The sequence below is a fragment of the Dendropsophus ebraccatus genome, chromosome 2 (assembly GCF_027789765.1).
Source record: "Dendropsophus ebraccatus isolate aDenEbr1 chromosome 2, aDenEbr1.pat, whole genome shotgun sequence".
NCBI lineage: Eukaryota > Metazoa > Chordata > Amphibia > Anura > Hylidae > Dendropsophus > Dendropsophus ebraccatus.
The window spans coordinates 200,056,345-200,073,074 of NC_091455.1; the positions used below are offsets into that span (position 1 = coordinate 200,056,345).

General features: G+C 45.6%; 1 protein-coding gene across 25 annotated transcripts in view; it reads left to right on the forward strand.

The window, feature by feature from the left end:
* The window catches only part of KIAA1217 (KIAA1217 ortholog), a 454,907-nt gene that overhangs the window by 386,217 nt on the left and 51,960 nt on the right, over positions 1-16,730 (forward strand). Inside the window, exon 1 of one of the 25 annotated variants that reach the window (XM_069959076.1) lies at positions 115-566. The exons of the other annotated variants lie outside the window; for them this stretch is intronic. The gene's annotated coding sequence lies outside the window, so the exon portion shown is untranslated. Of the gene's footprint in view, positions 1-114; positions 567-16,730 lie in introns of those variants that run through there. 25 annotated transcript variants of the gene reach the window in all.

A 16,730-nucleotide genomic window follows, 5' to 3' on the forward strand; every position in this document is an offset into this window, starting at 1 on the left:
CCCTCTTTCTGATAATAATTTATCTTGTCGGCTGTGACTTTGACTTTTTCCCAGTATCACAATGCAACTGGCTGGGAGGCAAAGTTTATAGAGCGCAGGCGACTGGCGGCGGCTGATGGTTGCTGCTGCTGCTGTCTTTGGACCTGGGCTAGGAAAAACAGTGTTTTTGGGAGGGGGCATCATGCGGTGAGAGCCGGCTGCTCAGACCCTGGCTACGTAGAGGCTTCTGCTCTCGGATCCCGTCTCCTTGTCATTGAGAGGTTACGACAACATCGGCGCTGTTGTATTTATAAACATCACGTGTTTCCTCACTGGGGCTCGCTCCAATGTTCCCTTTAAGCTGTGCATTCTGGAAGGAAAAGAGTTAAAAGGAGATTGTAATGAGGATTCCTGCCCTGCGGCGGCAGTGAGCGGGGAGCCGGCGATGGCTGCAGTCCTGCGCTCAGGATTCCGCCTCTCGCCTCCTGGGCGGCTGGATGTACGGTAGACGGTGGGAGCTGTGAGACGCAGAGGGATCAGATATTATTAGCTCGTCCGTTCTCTATGAGATCAGGGTGACATGCAAGGTAAGGCTGCCGCACATCACTCCACGTCCAGTACCTGTAGCTGCTGCTGCCTCCTCCTCTGGATTCCCGGCTCGCTCTCTTATACGACTAGGTGGCAACTTCTTTAAATCTTTGGATGTAGCAGAGCCGAATTTGTCATTTAACTCCGAACAGCATTGGAGTAACTATCCGAGTTGAGATAATTCAGTGTGCATGCATGCTGGCAGTCCTATGTAAATCCATAATGTAATGGGGATACTTGCAGTCCTGTGTACATCCGCAGAGAATACATTGACATAGGCAGTGAGTATACAAATAGTATGCAGTCCTATGCAAATTGCAGATTGTACAGCACAGTTGTGATCAGGGGTTTTATAGAGAAAAAATTTTGGGAGTGGATTTGCCTTCAGTCCTATGTAAATGTCATAGCTAATGTATTGGGCAAAGATGGGTTTGCCTGCAGTCCTATGTAAATCCACAAATGATACATGCGATGAATATTCATTCTATAAAGGTAATGCGGTGGGTGTGCCTGCAATCCTGTGTAAATCTGTAGGTAACGCATTGTGAGATATATTTATTATATAAGTTAATGCAGTGCATGTTCTTGCAGTCCTATGTAAATCCATAGGTAAATCGTTGTAGCGAAGATTCATGCAGTTAATGCAGTGGGTGTTGTAGTCAAATATATGACTCCAGGTGTGTCTGAAGTCCTATGTAAATCCATGGGTATAATACAATGTGCAGTCCTATGTAAATCTATAAATAAACTATTGAGATGAAAATTTAGTTATAGCATGCAGTCCTATGTAAATAATTTATCCCGGCAGATAATATATTATATAAATAAATGAGTATGCATGCAGTCCTATGCAAATCTATAGATAAACCATTGTGATTAAGATTCATAGTTATAGCCTGCAGTCCTATGTAAATAATGTATCCTTGCAGATAATATATCATAAGAATCAATGAGTATGCATGCAGTCCAATGTAGATTCTTAGAAAAAAAAAACATGTTAATGAAGATTAAGTAAATGCAGTCAGTATGAATGCAGTCCTGTGTAAATCCATAGATAGCCGGCAGCCCCATGTAAATCCGAAGCTAATACTTTGTGGTGAAGATTTGTTATATGAAGAAAATGTAGCAGATACGTTTGCAGTCCTGTGCAAATCCATAGATGACACATTGTGATGGGGTATACCTGCAGTCCCATGTAAATCCTCGGATTGAGGTATATATGAGATTTTTGGAAAGCTTTATCCCTTCATAAACTAGAAGTATTCTGCTGGATTTTGTAGTTTAGCAGCCACCGATACGTCTTACCTATGTGTTACGTTTTATTACTGTAGAGGTAGACGTGGCTGTAAGTGGACGTACACTATTCACCAGTACCTGTATATGTATCCCAGTCCATACCATAGATACACAGATGTAGCAGAGCTGTTATGTTACTGCTTGAGGCTACTTTATACCATAGCCAACACAGCCTCAATGCAGATTAACACATACAGTAGCTTATCACAAACACAGCTCTGCTACACCAACTGCTAACAACTGCAGCTCCCAAATGGCTCTCAGCTCTCTTAGATGGAGCCGGGGATCCTGTCGTTGCTGTGATTGCCGGTGACAAGTTGTTGCTTTCTAACACTTTTGATGGATCACAAAGGATATTGTGCAGTGTCAGTCTGTCACTTAGCCCCCCGCTGCTTGATGTGGTGAGATGAGTGTTCTAGTGCGGATAGCATAGCAGGGCGGTGTGAAAAAAAAAAAAAAATCCCTGTCTCATGTTGTTGTCATTTAGGTGACATTTAAGCTTTTGTCTCTTTTAAAGGAGTTCTGCCAGTGGGGATGAAACTTCTCCATTGTGTTAGAAATCTGACGCCTCGTCACACCGGATCTATCCCTGCAATAGGGAAAAGTTATTCCTGATCAAATTCAGTTTTTTGTTGTTTTTTTTAAAGGGATACTCCCGCAAAAATCTTTTTCTTTCAAATCAACTGGTTTCAAAAAGTTATATAGATTTGTAATTTACTTCTATTTAAAAATGTACTGTCTTCCAGTACTTATCAGCTGCTGTGTGTCATGCAGGAAGTGGTGTATTCTTTCCAGTCTGACACAGTGCTCTCTGCTGCCACCTTTGTCCAGAGCAGCAGCAAATCAAAATAGAAAACCTCTCCTGCTCTGGACAGTTCCTGACATGGACAGAGGTAGCAGCAGAGAGCACTGTGTCAGACTGGAAATAATACACCCCTTCCTGCAGGACATACCGCAGCTGATAAGTATGGGAAGTCAAGACTTTTAAATACAAATAAATTACAAATCCATATAAGTTTCTGAAACCAGTTGATTTGAAAGAAAATGATTTTTGCTGGAGTACCCCTTTAAGGCAGTTGTACTCATACCAACCCACATGAGCCAGTGCATTGAATTCATTGCTACAGAGGGGGATAAGGTAGGTGAGCCGTGGCCTGATATGTTAGGTCCATTGTTTCGATGGCGGTAGCAAACAACGGCTGTTGTTCAATACAGTGTGTGAAACAACGGCTGTTATTTTCAATGACTTCAGTGCAAATCATTGCATTATGAATAGAGCGTCCATTGGGTATATTAAAAACAACGGCCATTGGCTTTGGGAATGATGGGATGTGTAGTTTTGCAACAGCTGGAGGGCTGAAGGTTCCCCACCCCGTCTTAACACATCATTGCAATGCAGCCGAGACAGTGACATGACAAATTCCACTCTACTTCATAATCCTAACCGTGCATGGTAAGGACTGAAGCACTAGTGAAGACTATTGGTTGTCTACTTCCATCCATATCATTGTCCCCTCAGGGGCAGCAAGAAGGGACTTGCAGAGCACATCCATGGTGCCAGGGGGCGACTCTGGAGCTTGGTATTGAGGGGCTATACTAATACAATATAAGATCCAAATCCAAAGTCAACTTCATAGGAGGCCATTATGTGTCTCCAAGTGTCCGCAGCAGCAGCAGCCGCCTATGGGGGGCACATCAGTCCCTGCATGCAGGAGCTAGAAGAAGATGCAAAGTCTCTTTTAGTGAGAACCAAAACAATGTATATTTAGTGTTGAGCCGACCTGTCAAACTGGTCGGGTTCTCAAACACTCGGAATTGGATTACACTACTTACATTCTAAATGCAACTGACCCCTACTTAGCATTTGTGCTGGTGTTATAAATTTCTTCCTTCCCCTTACTTTATTGTATACCTAAAAGTCCAAGATTGCTTGAGTCTGGGGGCTTTTCGGTTTGCATTCTTATTCTATGGTCTAAGTGCTTGGAAGAAGAACCTGACTTTTCTTCCAACTCCTCCAGCAGACCACCCATATAGTCAGCAATGTATAGAAATAAAGTATCTGTGATAAAGAAGAAAAAGGTCACTCCTCATCACACAGTCCCAGCCTTCACCTATCTCATTGAAGTCATGCCAAGGGCAGCCTCCTTTATAAAGATTTCCAGGCATAATTTAAGGGTATGTGCACACTACGGATTCTGAACGGAGAACCTCAGGCGAATTCTGCTGCTCATCCCTGTGCGCTCCCACTTGAACTTCCGCCCTTCCCATTCTATGCTCAGCCAGATTCCCCCGTCCGGCCAGAGATTTGGTGCGTCAATTCTTTTGCCGGACAGTGTAATCTGCCTGAGCATAGAATGGAGCCTATGGGTTGGGCGAAACTTCAAGCGGGGGACATGCAGCGGAATCTGCTTGAAGTTTTCTGCTTGGAATCCGTAGTGTGCACGTACCCTAATGCCCATAAGTGCACAGATTTTGGGTCTTCCATACATTACCTGTCCCCTCTCCTCACCTTTTTGCTGTTCTGTTTTGGGCTTATGAGTCTTTAGAAGGATCAATCAGTCATGGGTTCCAGTTGCACAAACGATTGTTGGATTGTTCATATTCCCTAATAACTTCATTGTTGTCATCCGCACATTCCCATTCCCGGGAAGATGTGCAGTCCACTAGCGATGTTTTATTTGGCCACGCAGAAGATGCTATTTCTCGTTCATTGGATGATCACTGGCCCTTTTACACTGGCCGATTATCAGTGAGACTAGTGTTAAGTGAACTTGCCAAACTGTTCGAGTTCGGCAACATTCTCGGAACTTGAACGCTCAGCATTTGACTCCAGAAGTTCAACTTCCATCTTCTCCAGCCACCAGGAGTCAAGTGCCGAGTGTTCAAGTTTAGAGAACAATTTTGGCAAGTTTTCTCAATACTAGTCCTGCTTGGCTGATAATTGATCCGTGTAAAAGGATCCAGACTTTACACCATGTATTGGTTTGTTTAATATGCACCAGAATTGTGTGGCAAAACTTTGGAGAAATTTTGGCGCATAGTATTACACCTCAATTCATGACTCCTTGACAGGGGTCTAGCCTGACTGGGGACGAAAAAGACTATTGACACGATCCTAAGTTCCTCAATGACAGCTGAACAATCGTCTGGCCATCGATTATATCTCCAAGCTGATGTCCGTTCTCCCCAGCAATGTTTGGCACAGTCAAGCATTCCTGTGTTCTCTATGGGGGGGAAGCCTTAGCAAGAGCGCTCTTGCTGCGGCTTACCTCTTTCTGGACAAAGGAGTCGGCTGTGATATTCCAACCGGGCTGACCCCTATCACCACCGACATCATCTGTCAGTGGTTGTTTGGAGAAAACCATACACACTATAGCCAGACAGCCCAATCTGCCACAAGTGGCAGGTCCAAACAATGAAAGTCTAAGGTGTATGGGGACCTTTAGAGTAACTAAGAGTCATTCGGCCATACATAATTTAGTTTCCATGCCCTCCCAGCACAGGCAAGCCTCCCTTCTCCTTCCTTGTAGTCCTGTATGTAATTTGTTGCATGACAGCAGATTTGTATCACAGCAGCTGTAAAGTGAGACAGTTCTCCTGCATAAATACAACGGTGCGCCATCTGCTGGTATCTGACCTATAGGACATATTCTTTGTTAAATTAATATTTCAGAACTATAAGTACCACCATTTCATGGCTATTATGCTACGTAGCTATGGGACTTTGACATAGTCAGTGACTTGCACTTTATCCGAGCTCCATGTTTGCACATGGGTGTCACTGAGCGGAATGTTAATCTAACCAAATTTGCAGAATTGTGAGATCTTTCCATTGCAAGACATCCAGCTTAGAAAATACCTCAGCGAGGCAGTGGCGTATGGCGGTGCTACATTCCACAGTCCCTCAGCACAATGAGCGCTTTCATTCACTCAATTAGACCGGGCGACCCCAGGGTTATGTTTTTTTAAAAACTTCTGTTAATCACACGAAGCAGCTTACTTCCTTGTGGCCTAAGAACTTTAGGGAATACGGGATAATGCCAGACACAAAGCCCGGCAAATCGTATGGGTGGAGAAGTAGGTTCTCAAGACATGGAGGAAAATTCTGCGTGTGCGGCGTTTAACCACTTCCCCCCGGTCAGAGAGTCGGGATGCGGCCGGGGAGCGGCAGAGTTTACAGCAATTCATCACGCAGCAGAAACATATTGGATTTTTAATGTGGCTCGGAAAATCCGTATTGCATGAAAGAAGTGAAATGGGGTAATGATTGTCAAGTCGATCTGTTCATTAATCACCTGAACGCCAACATTTTTTATTCATTTTCTAAATGTTATGGGGAAAGAGGTAATTTCCTATGGCAAAGGGAGCAAACATTGAATCCAATATCATTACCGTCTTCATAAAGCAATGACGTGTTATACGGGACTACGGAGAGAATGGATTGTCACCGGCCGTAGTGGAGCGTAGACTAAGGGTACTATTACATGGGCCGACTATGGCCCGATCATTTAAGTAAACGAGTGCCGATCTGCTAGATCTATTAGACGGCCCAATATTCGGACAGTAAGGGCTGCATGGACATCGTTAGCGATGTCCATGCAGTCCTTGCCCCAAATCCTGATACCTTACATCTCCCGGTCTTCTCTCCTGTGCTCTGCAGCTACCTGGCTCCGGCAGCAGCAGCGTCTAAGGGGCCTCTCAGCTGAAAGGCCACTAAGATGTTGCAGCCGCCGGGATCGGGAAGCTGCAGAGCACAGGAAAGAAGATTGGGAGCAGGGAGAGTTAAGGTATCAAGAGTTTGGCCTATCATCTGATGCGCATCGCTATTACACGTAGCGATGCGCGTTTGGGTCCCGATGGTTTTAGGTCCAAACCTAAACCAATGATCAGCCGATGAACGTTGCATCTGCAGCGATAATTGGCCGAATCGGCTTGTTATCACTCTGTGTAATAGGGCCCTTGACAGTAAAGTCCTTCTTTCCGAGCAATGTTGACTAGAGATGAGCGCAACTGGATCATTCAGCATTGGATGCAGCCATTGGGAGTCCAGGAAAATATGGATTCAGCCATAGGCCATAGGCTGTATCTATGTTTTCCCAGATTCCCAAGGCTGCATCCAACTTCTTCAACCACCGGTATTCAAATGTCAAACAATCGGACTCGAGCATGCTTCAGTTTTGCTCATCAATGTATATCCTATTACCACCAATAATCCACGTACAAAGTTGGCTAAGTTTTCTTCGAGCCATCCGGATGTTTTTAACCATGTTAGTTTTTGTCCCAGTCAGATCTAAACCGGTGAGGAGAAGCCCCAGGATGAGTTTGTCCCTTAGGATTTTTCAATTTAAGGGAAGATTGCTCTTTAGATCTGACAATAACGTTAAGAAATAAGGACGCCTCAAGGTGTTACCTTGTCTGTCTTCTCCCTTCTGTTCTTTGACACATGGTAATCTTGTGACCATCCATCATGGATACCAATGAAGGAGGCTGTCAAGGGAGAATGAATATATAGTAGAGCGTAAACTGAAGAACCAGCACCCCAAGGGTTGTCTTAATTGTGACACTATCCCTTATATCTATCAGCCTTAGAAAACCAACAGAGAAAAGTGGCAAGTTGGGGGATTCACGCCTTGCCAATTTGTTGCCTATACTTTTCATTTGTCTCTTAAGACCCCCAAATAACTGATGACTGATTGACCATTCAGCCCTCAGTTATCCTTCCTTATCCATCCTCCCAATATGTCACTTTAAATTTAATCGGCCTAAGGGCCCTATTACACCAACAGGTTATCTGACAGATTTTTTTGAGCCAAAGCCAGGAATGGACTATAAACACGGAACAGGTAACAATGGAAAGACTGAGATTTCTCCTCTCTTCATATCCATTCCTGGCTTTGGCTTAAAAAAATCTGTCAGATAATCTGTTGGTGTAATAGGGCCCTAAGTGCTCGCTAGATCAAGCTGGGAGAAGCGCTCATTTAAGCACTTCTCTCCCAATCTCACTACAGGAGAGTCAATAGAACTCTATAGAGATTCTCTAGATTCTATAGAACGTCTAAGGAGCCTGTCTCCTGTAACAAGACAGAGTAAGAGGCGCTTAGCTGAGTCTCTCCAGGCTTGTTCTAGCACTTGTTGTTCTGAACACCCAGAGAAGAAGAATTCCGACAGCATCCAAAGTGGTGGGAATAATCTTCAAATCTTTATTGCATGAGCAGGTGTGCGAAGTTTCGACCCCTAAGGATGTTTTTCAAGCAATATCTCTATGACATGTGTAAAGCTTTTTCTTTGACGGTGACGCTGTAGTTTTAGCAGGAGCACCACAGCAATTATATGGAGCACTAGTGTTTAGCGAACTTGTCGAAAGTTCTGGTTCGGCACTGTTTGTCTAAACAAGAACACTCAGCGTTTGAATCCAGAAGTTGGATGACGTCCTTTTGAATCCTGGAAAACATGGATACAACCCAACTTCTCCAGATGCCAGGAGTCAAATGCTCAGTATGTGTGTGTGTGTGTGTGCGGACGAACTTTGCTGAACCCAAACTTTCGACAAGTTCCCTCAACACTATTGAACACCCCTTAATGGGTCTGGGTGGTTCCAGCCAAGACAGAAGAGTCTGGGACTTGCTTCTCCCTTTTAAACTTTTTTTGTGCAAAAATACAGGTTCAGGTTCTCATTATTAACCATTTAATAACAATGGGGTTAGGACCAACCAGGAGTTCACTCTATGTCTTCAAGTGCCCCATAGAAGCCTTATGGTAACCCATACTTAAAGTTTACTAAAAGTGTTACGGTCACTGACACAGACGTGTCAAAGGTTTTGATTGCTCAAGGTCTGGGTGTTCAGACCTTCACCAATTTCTACATATAGCTAAGAGAAGAGCACGATTGTGTGCTTCACTTCACTTCACTCAACATGTCTCATTGCAGGAAATCCACGGAGCCTGTCCGGTGCACTGGGAAGCCAGGGAGTATGACGCACTGCTGTGAGCTTCTCCTGTCTATATCTAGTGATCAGTGGGGGACTGTGGAGTTTTTGTGACAAGTCAAAAGTTTTTAAAGTGACTAACTCAGCTACGCCGCCATCCTTGCCAAAAGTCCCGATTTTGGTAAGACAATTCCTGAGAATCAAGCCTAAAAATGGAGATTGATATACACAATTTTAGGTTTTCCAGAAAATTCCTAGGATATTCCCTGGGTGGGGGGGGGCATAATATTATAATTTCAGATGTTAGTGAGTAAGTGCCCTATTACGTTGTATAATAGAGACAATGATCAGCCGATGAAAGGATCATCGGCTGATCGTTGGTTTAGGTTTGGACCTAAAATTGTCGGGCGCCGTCCGTGCATCGTTACATGTAATAGCGATGCATGGACAATGGCGGACAACAGTCCAAACACCTGACACCTTACCTCTCCACGCTCCCAGTCTTCTCTCCTGTGCTTGGCAGCTTCCCGGTCCTGACGGCAGCAGCATCTGAGCTTCCTGTCTGCTGACAGGCCGCTCAAACCCTGCAGCTGACGGGATCGGGCACAGGAGAGAAGACCGGGAGCGGGGAGGTAAGGTATCAGGTGTTTGGGCAAGGTTTCCCCTTACTACCCTTACTGCCTGATTATCGCGTCATCTAATAGGTCCAGTAAGTGAGCGCCGATCTAGCAGATTGCCACTTGTTTACTAAAATGATGGGACCGTAGTCGGTCCATGTAATAGGACCCTTAGACCCCCCCTATTTATAAAATTTCAGTCTATAATTGTTACAGTCGTATACTGTATCCTCACTCTTACACAGTTTACAGACAGGCCGGCAGTTTATTATATCCACAAATAGAAGCCTCTTGGATATAATAGCAGTCTAGGCCATGAGTAAAACATTAGCAGTGTCGAGGCGAGTGTTAATCACATATGGCCGGGCCTGGAATAGCAGCAGAGGATTCGCCCAGCCGTAGAGTCTCCCAGGTCTATACTTCGGCTGCTGCTTAAATGTTTAAGACTAAATGTAGCCGGGCGGGAAGGTGGTCGGAATGAGCCGCTCTGGCACATAAACCTTTCTAAATCGTCTCCCTCTTCAGCCGCCATCACTCACCCTCCCTGACACCCTGGGCTCTGAGTTTTGTCACTTCATTTCATTCGTCATTGGTCTCCGGCCCTCTAAGGTTGTTTACTGTGATAATCCTTAACAAAGTATCGACCAGATCTCCTCCGCCATCGCCCCGGCTGTAACTAAGTTCATTTAAGGATTTTCTGTTTGCTGAAGCTAATGACTCAAGGTAACGCTCAAGTGAAACCTAAAACGTCCCACCGAGGTAGAAGAGCACAGCCTGGGCATAGGGAGTACAATGGCCGCTTTGTGGAAGAGGTAGAAATCCAGATGTTAGAAGTGTCTAAGACAACAAGGTAGGGGGCAAAAGTCCGAGGACAAATGGAGAGTTGTCGGACCAGAGCTAAAGTCTGTTATCTGTATTTGTGCTCTATTGTTCTGTTATTAGTCTATTGGGGGGGTCTTCTTCAATGGGGTCACTTCATCTCACATATTCTTAACAACCCTGTAGATGTGGGCGACCTTCACATACGATGTACGTATACCAGCAGATCAATGGGTTGATGTATACCATGGCGGCTTTATTGCAAACCGCACCAGAACTGAAGACAAGACTCGCGTTGTCTCTGAAAGAAAGCGGCCATGTTTTTGTAGCACTGGATAACCCCTTTAAGTGTATAGGTGAACTATATGATCATAGATAGCTGCCATAGGATCCCATTCTTTGAGTGTTAGCTGGAATACGGCCGGTTTTTGCAGTGCCGGAGGGTAATGTCGTAATCCCTTCAAGCCTAATCTTGTGTTCTCTATAAAGTGAGGAGTTGTCTGGTAAATGTAGCATCGCTTCTGTTCTCCATCATCCAGGAGGAAGTTGCACATGACACAGATGGGTTATGAACAGCCTGATTCTCTCTCCAACCTCACCAGTTCTAGGTGATGTCAGATCTTTTATAGCTGCGTCGGGGCATTCTTCTCCTCATACGTCAGGCTTGGACGTCGGCCATCTATAAGTCGGTTGGCCTGAAAACAGCCAATGTGTGGAAATTGAGTGTTCAACACGAATCCAGTCCTGCGGAGGTATTTTATTTTTGTGAATGTATCTGGTAGACTATGAAATGTGAGTTGCTGGTGACTATAGCAGCTTATTAACCAGGGCCGTCTGCTTTATATCACAGAAAGCCAGACTATTAATGTGGAAAGTGAGGCAAGGCCGCTCCAGCCGAGGAAAGAAATGTGACAAATCCATTAATACCCAAATTAGGCTTCTTTTATTACCCGCGAACAATACACATAGGAAGGATGGATGCTCGAGTCGATCCGAACCCAAACTTTCGGTATTTGATTAGCGGCGGCGGCTGAAGTTGGATAAAGCTCTAAGGTTGTCTGGAAAACATGGATACAGCCAATGACTATATCCATGTTTTCCACATAGCCTTAGGGCTTTATCCAACTTCAGCAGCCACCGCTAATCAAATGCCGAACGATCGGGTTCGGATCGACTCAAGCATGCTCCAGGTTCGCTCATCTCTAATGGAAATCTTCCTAGAACACAAGAGGCTTAAAGGCTTCCCAAGACTTGTATAGAAGTAGACTTGTATCGAAGTGCCAAGCATCAGGCCATGACCTTCAATATTTACCAGCTATGGTAGATTGTAGCATTTGTTCCATGGAAATTATCACAATTGTGAAATAATAATGATAGAACCTATTTGGCCCAATTTCAAAACTTTCTATGTGGTAGGTGATCCAGCATGTATGCACTCCAGACATGGTCCCTGTTGTTTAACACAGCTTCCTTCCATGTGATCTACAACATGTTTGTAAATCATTTCCTTTACCCAAACAGTCTTGGCCACTAGGTGTCTCACTTCTCTGCAATCTGCAGTCCACTGCCTGCTGTCAAGCAAAATCTGTCTCTAGTAACAGCTATATCAGGACAAAACAGAGGAAGTGGGGCAGGGCTTAGCGTGTGCTAGGTGTAGGAGAAAAAAATCCTGTAAGCTGAGCCTGTTAACTTGCTGGACCTGATCCACCCTGTTCCTGAACGGTAAATCAAGGCTTTCCCCCTCTAAATACCAGTGTACCTACTGCTGCATGTCCACAGTGCTGGATTGTAATCCAAGACAGAAGGTTCTGGTGTTTGTGACCTTTGGGCTAATTCCCAACCCCATTGCTTGCTAACATTGCAGAAAGGAAGTTCTGCCCTGTAGCCAATAGGAAGGGACCATGTCCTGGCTGGGTGTCATGTTTCTCTTGTTGGCCCCTATGGCACATATCCCCTTGTTAATAGCAGTGGCATGCCACTTGGTGTTAGATTTTTAGGTTACATATAGGGTCATAAGTGAGATCATTTCGGAAACCAGATAACAGTTCCCCTTTAAGAAAATAAAAAGTTTTTATAAAAAAAAAATTCCTTATCTTTCTAGAACTTTTTTAAAATAGCAGGGGCCTGTCCTAAATATCCATATAGTCACCATAGTCACCAGCAAGACAATAAATAAGGAGCAGTAAATAAATAGTCCCCCGCTGCTGTATTGTCTGTGACTGCGGCATGTTTGGTATAAGCCGCTTCTCTCTCCGAGGATTCATAGGGGAGCCGGGTGAGGACAAAAGAAACATAATGATACCAATGATAATAATACAGCAACATCTAAATTAGATATCCTTATTTTACTCTAAAAGCCCTGTTATTTCTCTCCCGCCAGCGCTGCTGGGCGATCAAGTGAGCAATCTCGGCTTTTGATGTGATATTGCTGCGACAAGTCTTTTTGAAATAGACACAAAAATAACTTTCGAAAATAAAAACATTTTTGGAAACCGACGACGGCGTTAGATAGAATCAATTTCTCTCCCTTTAATATTTAAAAGGTTATTTTTTTTCAGGATTGGAAGTACATGGCTGTTTACATACAAGGGATTGTGTCCGGTATTGCGGATGAGCTCCATTGAAATTCACAACACACAAACACACAAACCCCTCAAGAGGATCCAGTCACTTCATGTGAATAAAAAAAAAAATAGATTTTTTAATAAAAAGATGATGAGATTAATGAACCCTCTCCATATAATGTACTAGACCATCACAATATCATTCAGTATATGTAGCAATTGGGGGGCTGCAATGCTCCATTACTACACACTAATAAATAAATAAATACTGTGAAAAAAACAAGTTCAGAGCCTCCCCAACATGTTTCGCCTCAACTACAGTGTCATCAGGGGGACAAAGAGACAATTGAAATACATGAGAGTGAGCTGCAATACCATATGCAACATGGACCCTGTTCTTGGAAGAAAGGCTTGTTTTTTTAATGCTGTTTATAGCAAAGGTGTATTGGTCAAATAGTGACCACAAAAAGCAAAGGAACCCTCGGGGGGTCCCATAAGAACTGCTTCCTGCTAAATGTTTAAAATGGGAGCACCACCTTAACGGGAACCTGTCACCCAGGCTGCCAGGGTGAAGCCTGCCCGACCCCCCCAGTGGAGCCCCTTATACTTACCCTTTCCTCGAAGTCCCAGTCCCGCCGCCGAGAAATCCCCATTGGAAGTCGTGCATGCTCTCACCAGAGATTAGTCCGACGCCCATAGAGAATGAGTGCTCCATGGCTTCCGACGGGGATTTCTCGGCGGTGGGACGGGGTCCGGGACAGGACTTCGAGGAAGGGTTAAGTATAAGGCGCTCCACCTGGGGGTTGGGCGAGCGTCACCCTGGAAGCCTGGGCGACAGGCTTTCTTTAAGGCTATGTTCACACAAAGTTTTTTTTTTTTGCCGTTTCGCAGATGGTTTTTGGACGACCGTCATTTTGTTGCCAAAGTTATGGCAATTTAAAAATGTCCAAAAAAAAGACTTTTTGTGCACCTAGCCTAAGGGGCCTATTATACGGCGGTCCCGCGGGTAGCTGCGGAGCACAGGAGAGAAGACCGGGAGCGAGGAGATGTAAGGTATCAGGTGTTTGGGCAAGAGCTGCATGGACATCGCTAACAATGTCCATGTAGCCAGTACTGCCCGATTAACGGGCCGTCTAATGGGTCCAGGAACTAGCACCGACCTAGCAGATTGGCGCTTGTTTACTAAAATGATCGGGCTATAGTCAGTGCGTGTAATAGGACCCTGAGGCTAGATTTGGTGTGGTGTGGTTGTGCCAGATGTACAAACCATTGATTTTGGTGACGTGTTCCATTTCAGCCTATGAGGATCTCAATGGGAAACCAGGTGACATGGATCCATCAGGTTGCATTCAACATTTTGATGGCTCCAGATTTCTGCACATTTGCCCCCAGTCTAACAAAAGAACAACCAACCTATGAGGGTTTTTTTCCTGTATAACTGGACAATTGGCGTTCAGCCAAGTCTCTATACTATTCCAGGAATGTTGCAGACCAGATGGTGGCAATGTCACAATTCTCGTATCACGTGTTACTAACATCATTGTGTACGAAAGAACTCTGGACTCTTTGTGCCTGAAAGGCTTCCTCACATTACCAGAGATTGTACTCCTGTTTCTGCTCTATACAGCTGTATAGCAGTTTATATTTTACAGGTTGAGATGATGGGAGTTGTTGTTTTGTGAAAGTTGAAGAGCCACGAGTTGGGGGACACTGCTTCACGGGTTGGAATGATGGGAGTTGTAGTTTATTAACAGCAGGAGAGCCACAGGTTAACGAGCACTGCCGTACAGGTTGGGTGGATAGGAGTTGTAGTTTTGCAACAGCCGGAGAGCTTCATTGGGGGAACATTTCCCTACAGGTTTCTGAGATCTAGTTAGCACATGTGAGCCCACCATAATCCCAGCATGTAGCAATAGTGTACACTGTGTTTCTCTAAAAATAACACCTAGCTTCATTTTGCAGCTTCTTAGAGTCGGTGTGAAATATAAGCCCTAGTTACCGTCAGCTGACCAGATCCCTGACACTGGGTGCTAAGCATCAGCCAATCAGGGCCAGACATGTTATGCTCCGCCCTCACCTGCTCAACACAAGCTGCAGGGGAGGCGGGGGGAGGAGGGGTAAGAGGATGCACAGTAGGAGACAGTGAATATGGGGGGAAAGAGGGTACATGAGCCATAGAGAGAGTGGGGAGGGAGGTATACAGTATGGGGACTACCTGCAGAGAGGCGTGTATATAGTATGGGGAAACAACTACATAGGCGGGAGGGAGGTATATAGTATGGGGGAAAAACCACAGAGGGGGAAGGGAGATATACAGTATGGGGAACAACTACATAGGTGGGAGGGAGGTATATAGTATGAGGTCTACCTGCAGAGGGGGGAGGGAGGTATACAGTATGGGAACTACCTGCAGAAGGGGAGGTATATAGTATGGGGACTACCTGCATGGGGAGCAGGAGGGTGTATATAGTATGAAGGAAGAACTACAGAGGGGGAGGAATATATACAATATAGGGGGCCTTACTCATACCTCCCAACCGTCCCGGATTTCGCGGGACAGTCCCGTTTTCGGGGTTCTGTCCCGCAGTCCCGGAACGGCCCCCCGTGTCCCGCAATATATGTGGCCCCAGCGGAAAAAACAATAAACCAGTAACTCACCTGTCCTCCGGTCCCAGCAGCTCCTCTCCCGGCAGAGCGCGCACTCCCGTCATCCTCCGGAGCGGGCAGCGGGGTACAGAGTCACTGATAGTACCGGAAGTGATTCATATAGAGGCTGCAGGTCACTTCCGGTACAGCCAGTGTCTGTATACCGCCCGCTGCCCGCCCCGGAGGATGACGGGAGTGCGCGCTCTGCCGGGAGAGGAGCTGCTGGGACCGGAGGACAGGTGAGTTACTGGTTTATTGTTTTTTCCGCTGGGGCCACACTAATGGGGGGATTGGCTACTATGTGGGCATATATGGGGGATTGGCTACTATGTGGGCATATATGGGGGATTGGCTACTATGTGGGGCATATATGGGGGATTGGCTACTATGTGGGGCATATATGGGGGATTGGCTACTATGTGGGGCACTATATGGGGATTGGCTACTATGTGGGGCACTATGTGGGGGATTAGCTACTATGTGGGGCACTATATGGAGGGATTGGCTACTATGTGGGGCGCTATATGGGGGGATTGGCTACTATGTGGGGCACTATATGGGGATTGGCTACTATGTGGGGCACTATATGGGGGATTGGCTACTATGTGGGGCACTATATGGGGGGATTGGCTACTATGTGGGGCACTATATGGGGGGATTGGCTACTATGTGGGGCTCTATATGGGGGATTGGATAATATGTGGGGCACTATATGGGGGGATTGGATAATATGTGGGGCACTATATGGGGGCATTAGCTACTATGTGGGGCACTATATCGGGGCATTAGCTACTATGTGGGGCACTATATGGGGGCATTAGCTACTATGTGGGGCACTATATGGGGGCATTAGCTACTATGTGGGGCACTATATGGGGGCATTGGCTACTATGTGGGGCACTATATGGGGGCATAGGCTACTATGTGGGGCTCTATATGGGGACATTGGCTACTATGTGGGGCACTATATGGGGGCATTGGATACTATGTGGGACACTATGTGGGGCACTATGTGGGGGATTGGACACTATGTGGGGCACTATGTGCGGGATTGGATACTATGTGGGGCATATATGGGGGCATTGGATACTATGTGGGGCACTATAATGGGGGATTGGATACTATATAGGGCACTATTCAGTCAGCAGCATGTGGTGACTGTAGGGGAGTGGCTATGGAGGGTTGCTATGGGGGCGTGGCTATGGAGGGTCGCTATGGGGGTGTGGCTATGGGGACCGCGGCGCACATGTCCCTCTTTGCTCTTTGCAAAAGTTGGGAGGTATGCTTACTGCAGG